The following is a 13375-nucleotide window of genomic DNA, read 5'->3' on the forward strand; positions in this document are numbered from 1 at the left end:
TCCGATTTTCTTCATGAGGCTATCAATCTTGCAGTGTTCTAATATAGCATACGAGAACATTATTAGGGGCCCAAAGGGATCATTAAACGTCTTCTGTTGAGAGTTATTGACAAAAGCGAGGGGACAGGGCATTTAACTAATGTGACAGCAGAGGAACGACGCCTATGCTGACAGCTCAACATTTCGTTCAATGAGGTAAGAATGCTTTAAATTAAACAGGAAAGCCAAAAAAACGACATTTGCTAGAATATTAGACCAGATGGCTTATTCCAACCATTATTTGATTGTTGCAACTTCACTGTCCCCAATGAATCTTTAAAAATTCCAATGTCCTAAGACATCTAGCCCTTGATGTACTAGAGGTTGTGCGAGCGTTCCTGGGAAGCTGAATGATTTTCTGCTGCGCCTACAGGCTTTTATGGTAAGTAATCAGATGCAATCCTTTACGCTTACGTTACTTTGTGCTATGCGAGTCCCCGTGCAACACCTTAGCAAATGCCCAAGACGGCGTTCTTTGTCCTCATCGGTCTAAGATCCTCAACAGCCTTATACATTTTAGGACCTGTGACCAGGGTGTTACTCTTGGTTTTAGTCTAAAAAGACTAACTAGCATTAGAAAGCCCCTTTTCCCCACGTCAATTCGACAGGGCGATAAGCCACTGAGCGGCACTAATTGTGTGGAAGATGTCTAAACTCTAAAAATAGATCAAACATAGAGGCCCAGATTTATGAAACGCTTGCGTTATCACAGCGTAAGGCAACACCAGGGCATCAGTGAGGTTTACTAAACCACGCAAGGCCACCTTGCGTGGCATTGCATGTCTTAATAAATCTAGAGTAACCCATGGCAGCGCAAGTCGCTGCCTTGCGTTACTGTTTGCCGGGAAGGCGTTCCATGGGTAGGGAGTGGGTGATCTTAGGCATCCACCCATGCTCTTTCATGCATTCCCAGATTTACTAAGAGTAGTAAACCTGGGAAAGCGTACGCCTTCCCAACTGAGGAGCAACAAGGAGAAATATCTTTGTTTCTCTACGTTTTATCCTCAAGTTGTCCTGCTGAGTTGCGTAAGAGGTGAGTAAATCTTCCCCTTCCCCGGGTCCATTTGAAAAGACCCTCCTTACTTAAATGTACCAAATTACGATTAGAAAGACCGTTTGAAAAGCTCAGTTTATAAAAGAAAGCCCCAAAAAAGCCCAAAAGAGGTGATTGCAAATACAAGTCAAGTGAGAATCTGGCAACCATCAAATATCCAGCAGACAGCAGCTGCACAAATGCAACACTGTCCACTGGCTTCGCGCTCAGAAGAAAACACTACAACTCTTCCTCGTGGTTAGCGAAGACCAGACACTTTCGAACACATTTCCTCAGTTAAAAACTATAGAAATGATCCCTGAAAGTATAGTCTTGCCTGAACCACTTCCAGCTCACACAGACAGAAAAAGTGGAAACCCTTCTTACCTACAGTAAGCACCTGTTGGGCATCAAGTCAAAAAACATATAAATATATAGATAAGACCACAAAATAGCATTCAGCAGATGCGCGTGCATTTCTGTGCAAGAAAGAGTTCTCCCTAGAACTCGGGTGACACAATGCTTTAAAAATTTGCATATCAGAAATCAGCCACCAATCAAATTCAGCCTGCCTTTTCCCGGCCCTGTCTCACACACAGACACACACACACACACACAGGTTACCTGTTGGCTGCCCCTGAAACAGACAGAGGACTACAGTATGAAAGTTAAAGTTCAAACAGGTAAAGAAACGGCAGCCATACTTTCCTTTCCTGCTCTCGTTTACCGCAACAAACACATTTTAACTTGTTTAAAAAGTAAGAGAAACAGTTGGTAAACTCACAAAAAAGACAGTCTACCGTTACTTCCAGAGCTTTCGGCACTGCACTAAATGACAATTATTACCATTTCAAGATGGCTACGCATTATCAGACTGCACGAAGTGGGTGCATTTTACTGGAGATCGGACAGAATCACCAGAGCGCTTACTCTGTTCAAGTAAAGCAGCACACACTTGCCCTCTGAGTTCACATCATACTGTGCTGAAAGTGTAGGTGGTGAAAACACTGGGAATTATTCTTGTTCACAGCCTTCATTTTGAAGCTCAAGCCAAGACATGGATTTCTCTGGTAGTTTCATCCTCAGATATCTTGGTGAGATGTTCAACTTCCTGACGCAAATCGATTTACATGTTAAGAGGCAGAGCATTAATTAGCACTCATTTGGACTACTGCAATGCCTTACACAAGGGAAAATGGGGAAAACTTGAAACAAAACGGCAGGTTCCACAGGATTTTGCAGGAAGACAGTTTTCAATCAGAATATTTGGTTCAGATTATGACCTTTCAATGTGCCGAAAGCGTGATACTGATTGCTAGTGAATGAGAAACGACCTGGTAGGTTTGCAAGTATGGAAACAAAAGGTGTAGCAAGCAACCTACCTTTACATTTTGAAAAGTTGCACCACAGATCAAATGTATGGCAATGTCTTCAATCAGTCTCCCCAAACAAAGTAACTCTCCCCCAGTTCACGTGTAAGACCCTTACAAGGCGATGGCATTCCGCAGGAACCACGGGTTACAACGGAACCTACCACTTTCAGATGAGCTCTGAATACCTGGACATCAAAGAAAGCCTTCACATCAGCAACACCTTGTCCTACCAGCCGCTTTGAACATATGCAGCTTTTCCAGGCCCCATGACTTTTAGGCATCTCTGTATTATAGAAGTATCCAAAACACGGTTTATTTTTCTTGTACAGAAGATTCCGTTCACCGGGGAGTGACTCCTTGTCGGGACAATTTTGATCCTAGTATTCTTCAGAATAGGAACCGAACATTTCAGTGAATGTATCCGTCATCCAGCCCTTCCTCAAATGAAGAAAGGAACAGCCATCAACAAAAGACAGTTGTTTCATAAATACAACTCTGCCCTTCCTTTCCAGATCAGGGCTTTTCTGCAACAACTCTCTGACACTTACAAACACTGGGGCAGATTTACGACATTTTGGCGCAGGGCAGCACAGCAAGTCACATTGCTGTGCCCTGTGTCAAAGAAAACGGGCAATAATGTGTTATATGTATGCAATACTGTCCTTTTCCACTGCGCTGGAGCCATTTTGACTGCCTAGAGCCAGCGCCGGCAACCTTGCACCATGGTGCAAGGTTGTCTGCGTTGTAGGCAAAATTGTTTTTGTGAAGGAAGAGGCACCTTCCTACACAAAAACAATCTTGGGAGGCTTTTCCCTTTTCCTATGCGTGCTGCAAAACGCAGCACACATAGAAAGGGGAAACAACAAAGAGAAATAAAGATATTTCTCCTCACTGACCCTCCCCTGGGGAGGGGTAAGGTGTTGGTGCATTCCCAGATTTACATGGCTCTGTAAATTTGGGGATGCGTCTAACAACATGGGTGTTGCGTTGGAACACACACTGCAAAGCCCTTGGATCGCCTCCCTAATGCAGAGTAAGCCAGCGCACCGCTTTACAATGCCTTGCCTTAATCACTATCTACGGGACTATTCAAAGCCACGCCAAGTGGCTTTGCGTGATCTCCTAGATATGGTTAAAAGGTCTGACCGCTGTTGCGTCACTAGAAGTCACGCAACTGCAGTGCAAGCCTCTCTTAAATATGCCCCACTAGTTCCAGTTTCTTTCTTCAGAAACTTTTTATAACGCTATGCCACTCTGTTCCAGTGGCACAGGAAGATGTCACAACAGCATTTTTGCTGCCATCTGGCTTAGCTCTCAGATGGTAAGTGATACAGACTTTAAAAACTGCTGCTGTGGTCTATGCCGCTAACTAAAGTATTGCTTCAGCACGACAGGCTCAAGTTGAAGGCGAAAAACAGTCCACATCCCCTCTTCCAGCAGGCTAGAGGGTACCACAATTTAGTCTTACTTTGTTTTTTGTTTTTATATTTACTTATCTATTTATTTCATTATTTTAAAAAAGGACATTGCTGGGAAGGCAGTCGGGCTACGCTCCTGGCTCCTATAAAGCCAAGATTAGGCAAAGTTTTGAAGCACTCAACTGGCCTGCCGCCAGAGCGGAACCTTCTCCAATTCACGCTCTGCCGCCAACCCACCCACCTCGTTTCCCCGGCATTGGGGCATGTTTGAACTCCAAAATGGCGGCCTCCGGGGTTCCACACATTGCAGCTTTACCATTTTCAAGGTACAGGGATTATTCTACTGTTTAAAAGCTGCTGGCATTCCGATTTTCTTCATGAGGCTATCAATCTTGCAGTGTTCTAATATAGCATACGAGAACATTATTAGGGGCCCAAAGGGATCATTAAACGTCTTCTGTTGAGAGTTATTGACAAAAGCGAGGGGACAGGGCATTTAACTAATGTGACAGCAGAGGAACGACGCCTATGCTGACAGCTCAACATTTCGTTCAATGAGGTAAGAATGCTTTAAATTAAACAGGAAAGCCAAAAAAACGACATTTGCTAGAATATTAGACCAGATGGCTTATTCCAACCATTATTTGATTGTTGCAACTTCACTGTCCCCAATGAATCTTTAAAAATTCCAATGTCCTAAGACATCTAGCCCTTGATGTACTAGAGGTTGTGCGAGCGTTCCTGGGAAGCTGAATGATTTTCTGCTGCGCCTACAGGCTTTTATGGTAAGTAATCAGATGCAATCCTTTACGCTTACGTTACTTTGTGCTATGCGAGTCCCCGTGCAACACCTTAGCAAATGCCCAAGACGGCGTTCTTTGTCCTCATCGGTCTAAGATCCTCAACAGCCTTATACATTTTAGGACCTGTGACCAGGGTGTTACTCTTGGTTTTAGTCTAAAAAGACTAACTAGCATTAGAAAGCCCCTTTTCCCCACGTCAATTCGACAGGGCGATAAGCCACTGAGCGGCACTAATTGTGTGGAAGATGTCTAAACTCTAAAAATAGATCAAACATAGAGGCCCAGATTTATGAAACGCTTGCGTTATCACAGCGTAAGGCAACACCAGGGCATCAGTGAGGTTTACTAAACCACGCAAGGCCACCTTGCGTGGCATTGCATGTCTTAATAAATCTAGAGTAACCCATGGCAGCGCAAGTCGCTGCCTTGCGTTACTGTTTGCCGGGAAGGCGTTCCATGGGTAGGGAGTGGGTGATCTTAGGCATCCACCCATGCTCTTTCATGCATTCCCAGATTTACTAAGAGTAGTAAACCTGGGAACGCGTACGCCTTCCCAACTGAGGAGCAACAAGGAGAAATATCTTTGTTTCTCTACGTTTTATCCTCAAGTTGTCCTGCTGAGTTGCGTAAGAGGTGAGTAAATCTTCCCCTTCCCCGGGTCCATTTGAAAAGACCCTCCTTACTTAAATGTACCAAATTACGATTAGAAAGACCGTTTGAAAAGCTCAGTTTATAAAAGAAAGCCCCAAAAAAGCCCAAAAGAGGTGATTGCAAATACAAGTCAAGTGAGAATCTGGCAACCATCAAATATCCAAGAAAAGAAGTTTAAAATGCTGTACTCTCTTAAACTGAAACAAGAAGCTAACCACTCAGTTTGTGTTTCCTTCCTCCAGTTCTTCGTAAAAGAAGAGAGGAACGTTCATCAATAGCAGACAGCAGCTGCACAAATGCAACACTGTCCACTGGCTTCGCGCTCAGAAGAAAACACTACAACTCTTCCTCGTGGTTAGCGAAGACCAGACACTTTCGAACACATTTCCTCAGTTAAAAACTATAGAAATGATCCCTGAAAGTATAGTCTTGCCTGAACCACTTCCAGCTCACACAGACAGAAAAAGTGGAAACCCTTCTTACCTACAGTAAGCACCTGTTGGGCATCAAGTCAAAAAACATATAAATATATAGATAAGACCACAAAATAGCATTCAGCAGATGCGCGTGCATTTCTGTGCAAGAAAGAGTTCTCCCTAGAACTCGGGTGACACAATGCTTTAAAAATTTGCATATCAGAAATCAGCCACCAATCAAATTCAGCCTGCCTTTTCCCGGCCCTGTCTCACACACAGACACACACACACACACAGGTTACCTGTTGGCTGCCCCTGAAACAGACAGAGGACTACAGTATGAAAGTTAAAGTTCAAACAGGTAAAGAAACGGCAGCCATACTTTCCTTTCCTGCTCTCGTTTACCGCAACAAACACATTTTAACTTGTTTAAAAAGTAAGAGAAACAGTTGGTAAACTCACAAAAAAGACAGTCTACCGTTACTTCCAGAGCTTTCGGCACTGCACTAAATGACAATTATTACCATTTCAAGATGGCTACGCATTATCAGACTGCACGAAGTGGGTGCATTTTACTGGAGATCGGACAGAATCACCAGAGCGCTTACTCTGTTCAAGTAAAGCAGCACACACTTGCCCTCTGAGTTCACATCATACTGTGCTGAAAGTGTAGGTGGTGAAAACACTGGGAATTATTCTTGTTCACAGCCTTCATTTTGAAGCTCAAGCCAAGACATGGATTTCTCTGGTAGTTTCATCCTCAGATATCTTGGTGAGATGTTCAACTTCCTGACGCAAATCGATTTACATGTTAAGAGGCAGAGCATTAATTAGCACTCATTTGGACTACTGCAATGCCTTACACAAGGGAAAATGGGGAAAACTTGAAACAAAACGGCAGGTTCCACAGGATTTTGCAGGAAGACAGTTTTCAATCAGAATATTTGGTTCAGATTATGACCTTTCAATGTGCCGAAAGCGTGATACTGATTGCTAGTGAATGAGAAACGACCTGGTAGGTTTGCAAGTATGGAAACAAAAGGTGTAGCAAGCAACCTACCTTTACATTTTGAAAAGTTGCACCACAGATCAAATGTATGGCAATGTCTTCAATCAGTCTCCCCAAACAAAGTAACTCTCCCCCAGTTCACGTGTAAGACCCTTACAAGGCGATGGCATTCCGCAGGAACCACGGGTTACAACGGAACCTACCACTTTCAGATGAGCTCTGAATACCTGGACATCAAAGAAAGCCTTCACATCAGCAACACCTTGTCCTACCAGCCGCTTTGAACATATGCAGCTTTTCCAGGCCCCATGACTTTTAGGCATCTCTGTATTATAGAAGTATCCAAAACACGGTTTATTTTTATTGTACAGAAGATTCCGTTCACCGGGGAGTGAATCCTTGTCGGGACAATTTTGATCCTAGTATTCTTCAGAATAGGAACCGAACATTTCAGTGAATGTATCCGTCATCCAGCCCTTCCTCAAATGAAGAAAGGAACAGCCATCAACAAAAGACAGTTGTTTCATAAATACAACTCTGCCCTTCCTTTCCAGATCAGGGCTTTTCTGCAACAACTCTCTGACACTTACAAACACTGGGGCAGATTTACGACATTTTGGCGCAGGGCAGCACAGCAAGTCACATTGCTGTGCCCTGTGTCAAAGAAAACGGGCAATAATGTGTTATATGTATGCAATACTGTCCTTTTCCACTGCGCTGGAGCCATTTTGACTGCCTAGAGCCAGCGCCGGCAACCTTGCACCATGGTGCAAGGTTGTCTGCGTTGTAGGCAAAATTGTTTTTGTGAAGGAAGAGGCACCTTCCTACACAAAAACAATCTTGGGAGGCTTTTCCCTTTTCCTATGCGTGCTGCAAAACGCAGCACACATAGAAAGGGGAAACAACAAAGAGAAATAAAGATATTTCTCCTCACTGACCCTCCCCTGGGGAGGGGTAAGGTGTTGGTGCATTCCCAGATTTACATTGCTCTGTAAATTTGGGGATGCGTCTAACAACATGGGTGTTGCGTTGGAACACACACTGCAAAGCCCTTGGATCGCCTCCCTAATGCAGAGTAAGCCAGCGCACCGCTTTACAATGCCTTGCCTTAATCACTATCTACGGGACTATTCAAAGCCACGCCAAGTGGCTTTGCGTGATCTCCTAGATATGGTTAAAAGGTCTGACCGCTGTTGCGTCACTAGAAGTCACGCAACTGCAGTGCAAGCCTCTCTTAAATATGCCCCACTAGTTCCAGTTTCTTTCTTCAGAAACTTTTTATAACGCTATGCCACTCTGTTCCAGTGGCACAGGAAGATGTCACAACAGCATTTTTGCTGCCATCTGGCTTAGCTCTCAGATGGTAAGTGATACAGACTTTAAAAACTGCTGCTGTGGTCTATGCCGCTAACTAAAGTATTGCTTCAGCACGACAGGCTCAAGTTGAAGGCGAAAAACAGTCCACATCCCCTCTTCCAGCAGGCTAGAGGGTACCACAATTTAGTCTTACTTTGTTTTTTGTTTTTATATTTACTTATCTATTTATTTCATTATTTTAAAAAAGGACATTGCTGGGAAGGCAGTCGGGCTACGCTCCTGGCTCCTATAAAGCCAAGATTAGGCAAAGTTTTGAAGCACTCAACTGGCCTGCCGCCAGAGCGGAACCTTCTCCAATTCACGCTCTGCCGCCAACCCACCCACCTCGTTTCCCCGGCATTGGGGCATGTTTGAACTCCAAAATGGCGGCCTCCGGGGTTCCACACATTGCAGCTTTACCATTTTCAAGGTACAGGGATTATTCTACTGTTTAAAAGCTGCTGGCATTCCGATTTTCTTCATGAGGCTATCAATCTTTCAGTGTTCTAATATAGCATACGAGAACATTATTAGGGGCCCAAAGGGATCATTAAACGTCTTCTGTTGAGAGTTATTGACAAAAGCGAGGGGACAGGGCATTTAACTAATGTGACAGCAGAGGAACGACGCCTATGCTGACAGCTCAACATTTCGTTCAATGAGGTAAGAATGCTTTAAATTAAACAGGAAAGCCAAAAAAACGACATTTGCTAGAATATTAGACCAGATGGCTTATTCCAACCATTATTTGATTGTTGCAACTTCACTGTCCCCAATGAATCTTTAAAAATTCCAATGTCCTAAGACATCTAGCCCTTGATGTACTAGAGGTTGTGCGAGCGTTCCTGGGAAGCTGAATGATTTTCTGCTGCGCCTACAGGCTTTTATGGTAAGTAATCAGATGCAATCCTTTACGCTTACGTTACTTTGTGCTATGCGAGTCCCCGTGCAACACCTTAGCAAATGCCCAAGACGGCGTTCTTTGTCCTCATCGGTCTAAGATCCTCAACAGCCTTATACATTTTAGGACCTGTGACCAGGGTGTTACTCTTGGTTTTAGTCTAAAAAGACTAACTAGCATTAGAAAGCCCCTTTTCCCCACGTCAATTCGACAGGGCGATAAGCCACTGAGCGGCACTAATTGTGTGGAAGATGTCTAAACTCTAAAAATAGATCAAACATAGAGGCCCAGATTTATGAAACGCTTGCGTTATCACAGCGTAAGGCAACACCAGGGCATCAGTGAGGTTTACTAAACCACGCAAGGCCACCTTGCGTGGCATTGCATGTCTTAATAAATCTAGAGTAACCCATGGCAGCGCAAGTCGCTGCCTTGCGTTACTGTTTGCCGGGAAGGCGTTCCATGGGTAGGGAGTGGGTGATCTTAGGCATCCACCCATGCTCTTTCATGCATTCCCAGATTTACTAAGAGTAGTAAACCTGGGAAAGCGTACGCCTTCCCAACTGAGGAGCAACAAGGAGAAATATCTTTGTTTCTCTACGTTTTATCCTCAAGTTGTCCTGCTGAGTTGCGTAAGAGGTGAGTAAATCTTCCCCTTCCCCGGGTCCATTTGAAAAGACCCTCCTTACTTAAATGTACCAAATTACGATTAGAAAGACCGTTTGAAAAGCTCAGTTTATAAAAGAAAGCCCCAAAAAAGCCCAAAAGAGGTGATTGCAAATACAAGTCAAGTGAGAATCTGGCAACCATCAAATATCCAAGAAAAGAAGTTTAAAATGCTGTACTCTCTTAAACTGAAACAAGAAGCTAACCACTCAGTTTGTGTTTCCTTCCTCCAGTTCTTCGTAAAAGAAGAGAGGAACGTTCATTAATAGCAGACAGCAGCTGCACAAATGCAACACTGTCCACTGGCTTCGCGCTCAGAAGAAAACACTACAACTCTTCCTCGTGGTTAGCGAAGACCAGACACTTTCGAACACATTTCCTCAGTTAAAAACTATAGAAATGATCCCTGAAAGTATAGTCTTGCCTGAACCACTTCCAGCTCACACAGACAGAAAAAGTGGAAACCCTTCTTACCTACAGTAAGCACCTGTTGGGCATCAAGTCAAAAAACATATAAATATATAGATAAGACCACAAAATAGCATTCAGCAGATGCGCGTGCATTTCTGTGCAAGAAAGAGTTCTCCCTAGAACTCGGGTGACACAATGCTTTAAAAATTTGCATATCAGAAATCAGCCACCAATCAAATTCAGCCTGCCTTTTCCCGGCCCTGTCTCACACACAGACACACACACACACACACAGGTTACCTGTTGGCTGCCCCTGAAACAGACAGAGGACTACAGTATGAAAGTTAAAGTTCAAACAGGTAAAGAAACGGCAGCCATACTTTCCTTTCCTGCTCTCGTTTACCGCAACAAACACATTTTAACTTGTTTAAAAAGTAAGAGAAACAGTTGGTAAACTCACAAAAAAGACAGTCTACCGTTACTTCCAGAGCTTTCGGCACTGCACTAAATGACAATTATTACCATTTCAAGATGGCTACGCATTATCAGACTGCACGAAGTGGGTGCATTTTACTGGAGATCGGACAGAATCACCAGAGCGCTTACTCTGTTCAAGTAAAGCAGCACACACTTGCCCTCTGAGTTCACATCATACTGTGCTGAAAGTGTAGGTGGTGAAAACACTGGGAATTATTCTTGTTCACAGCCTTCATTTTGAAGCTCAAGCCAAGACATGGATTTCTCTGGTAGTTTCATCCTCAGATATCTTGGTGAGATGTTCAACTTCCTGACGCAAATCGATTTACATGTTAAGAGGCAGAGCATTAATTAGCACTCATTTGGACTACTGCAATGCCTTACACAAGGGAAAATGGGGAAAACTTGAAACAAAACGGCAGGTTCCACAGGATTTTGCAGGAAGACAGTTTTCAATCAGAATATTTGGTTCAGATTATGACCTTTCAATGTGCCGAAAGCGTGATACTGATTGCTAGTGAATGAGAAACGACCTGGTAGGTTTGCAAGTATGGAAACAAAAGGTGTAGCAAGCAACCTACCTTTACATTTTGAAAAGTTGCACCACAGATCAAATGTATGGCAATGTCTTCAATCAGTCTCCCCAAACAAAGTAACTCTCCCCCAGTTCACGTGTAAGACCCTTACAAGGCGATGGCATTCCGCAGGAACCACGGGTTACAACGGAACCTACCACTTTCAGATGAGCTCTGAATACCTGGACATCAAAGAAAGCCTTCACATCAGCAACACCTTGTCCTACCAGCCGCTTTGAACATATGCAGCTTTTCCAGGCCCCATGACTTTTAGGCATCTCTGTATTATAGAAGTATCCAAAACACGGTTTATTTTTCTTGTACAGAAGATTCCGTTCACCGGGGAGTGACTCCTTGTCGGGACAATTTTGATCCTAGTATTCTTCAGAATAGGAACCGAACATTTCAGTGAATGTATCCGTCATCCAGCCCTTCCTCAAATGAAGAAAGGAACAGCCATCAACAAAAGACAGTTGTTTCATAAATACAACTCTGCCCTTCCTTTCCAGATCAGGGCTTTTCTGCAACAACTCTCTGACACTTACAAACACTGGGGCAGATTTACGACATTTTGGCGCAGGGCAGCACAGCAAGTCACATTGCTGTGCCCTGTGTCAAAGAAAACGGGCAATAATGTGTTATATGTATGCAATACTGTCCTTTTCCACTGCGCTGGAGCCATTTTGACTGCCTAGAGCCAGCGCCGGCAACCTTGCACCATGGTGCAAGGTTGTCTGCGTTGTAGGCAAAATTGTTTTTGTGAAGGAAGAGGCACCTTCCTACACAAAAACAATCTTGGGAGGCTTTTCCCTTTTCCTATGCGTGCTGCAAAACGCAGCACACATAGAAAGGGGAAACAACAAAGAGAAATAAAGATATTTCTCCTCACTGACCCTCCCCTGGGGAGGGGTAAGGTGTTGGTGCATTCCCAGATTTACATGGCTCTGTAAATTTGGGGATGCGTCTAACAACATGGGTGTTGCGTTGGAACACACACTGCAAAGCCCTTGGATCGCCTCCCTAATGCAGAGTAAGCCAGCGCACCGCTTTACAATGCCTTGCCTTAATCACTATCTACGGGACTATTCAAAGCCACGCCAAGTGGCTTTGCGTGATCTCCTAGATATGGTTAAAAGGTCTGACCGCTGTTGCGTCACTAGAAGTCACGCAACTGCAGTGCAAGCCTCTCTTAAATATGCCCCACTAGTTCCAGTTTCTTTCTTCAGAAACTTTTTATAACGCTATGCCACTCTGTTCCAGTGGCACAGGAAGATGTCACAACAGCATTTTTGCTGCCATCTGGCTTAGCTCTCAGATGGTAAGTGATACAGACTTTAAAAACTGCTGCTGTGGTCTATGCCGCTAACTAAAGTATTGCTTCAGCACGACAGGCTCAAGTTGAAGGCGAAAAACAGTCCACATCCCCTCTTCCAGCAGGCTAGAGGGTACCACAATTTAGTCTTACTTTGTTTTTTGTTTTTATATTTACTTATCTATTTATTTCATTATTTTAAAAAAGGACATTGCTGGGAAGGCAGTCGGGCTACGCTCCTGGCTCCTATAAAGCCAAGATTAGGCAAAGTTTTGAAGCACTCAACTGGCCTGCCGCCAGAGCGGAACCTTCTCCAATTCACGCTCTGCCGCCAACCCACCCACCTCGTTTCCCCGGCATTGGGGCATGTTTGAACTCCAAAATGGCGGCCTCCGGGGTTCCACACATTGCAGCTTTACCATTTTCAAGGTACAGGGATTATTCTACTGTTTAAAAGCTGCTGGCATTCCGATTTTCTTCATGAGGCTATCAATCTTGCAGTGTTCTAATATAGCATACGAGAACATTATTAGGGGCCCAAAGGGATCATTAAACGTCTTCTGTTGAGAGTTATTGACAAAAGCGAGGGGACAGGGCATTTAACTAATGTGACAGCAGAGGAACGACGCCTATGCTGACAGCTCAACATTTCGTTCAATGAGGTAAGAATGCTTTAAATTAAACAGGAAAGCCAAAAAAACGACATTTGCTAGAATATTAGACCAGATGGCTTATTCCAACCATTATTTGATTGTTGCAACTTCACTGTCCCCAATGAATCTTTAAAAATTCCAATGTCCTAAGACATCTAGCCCTTGATGTACTAGAGGTTGTGCGAGCGTTCCTGGGAAGCTGAATGATTTTCTGCTGCGCCTACAGGCTTTTATGGTAAGTAATCAGATGCAATCCTTTACGCTTACGTTACTTTGTGCTAT

The 13375-nt window shown here is 43.9% G+C and overlaps 3 non-coding genes across 3 annotated transcripts; all 3 read right to left on the reverse strand.

Annotated features, from left to right (window-relative positions):
• Positions 1–1193: 1193 nt before the first annotated feature.
• LOC138286206 (small nucleolar RNA U3) lies at positions 1194–1407 on the reverse strand. The gene has a single exon (XR_011201875.1). It is a non-coding gene; the product is annotated as a small nucleolar RNA U3 (small nucleolar RNA).
• A 4123-nt stretch (positions 1408–5530) lies between these two features.
• On the reverse strand, positions 5531–5748 carry LOC138286099 (small nucleolar RNA U3). Its single transcript, XR_011201793.1, has one exon. It is a non-coding gene; the product is annotated as a small nucleolar RNA U3 (small nucleolar RNA).
• A 4121-nt stretch (positions 5749–9869) lies between these two features.
• On the reverse strand, positions 9870–10087 carry LOC138286138 (small nucleolar RNA U3). The gene has a single exon (XR_011201831.1). It is a non-coding gene; the product is annotated as a small nucleolar RNA U3 (small nucleolar RNA).
• Positions 10088–13375: the final 3288 nt, after the last annotated feature.

Source organism: Pleurodeles waltl, chromosome 3_1 (genome assembly GCF_031143425.1).
Source record: "Pleurodeles waltl isolate 20211129_DDA chromosome 3_1, aPleWal1.hap1.20221129, whole genome shotgun sequence".
In the NCBI taxonomy this organism is placed as follows: Eukaryota; Metazoa; Chordata; class Amphibia; order Caudata; family Salamandridae; genus Pleurodeles; species Pleurodeles waltl.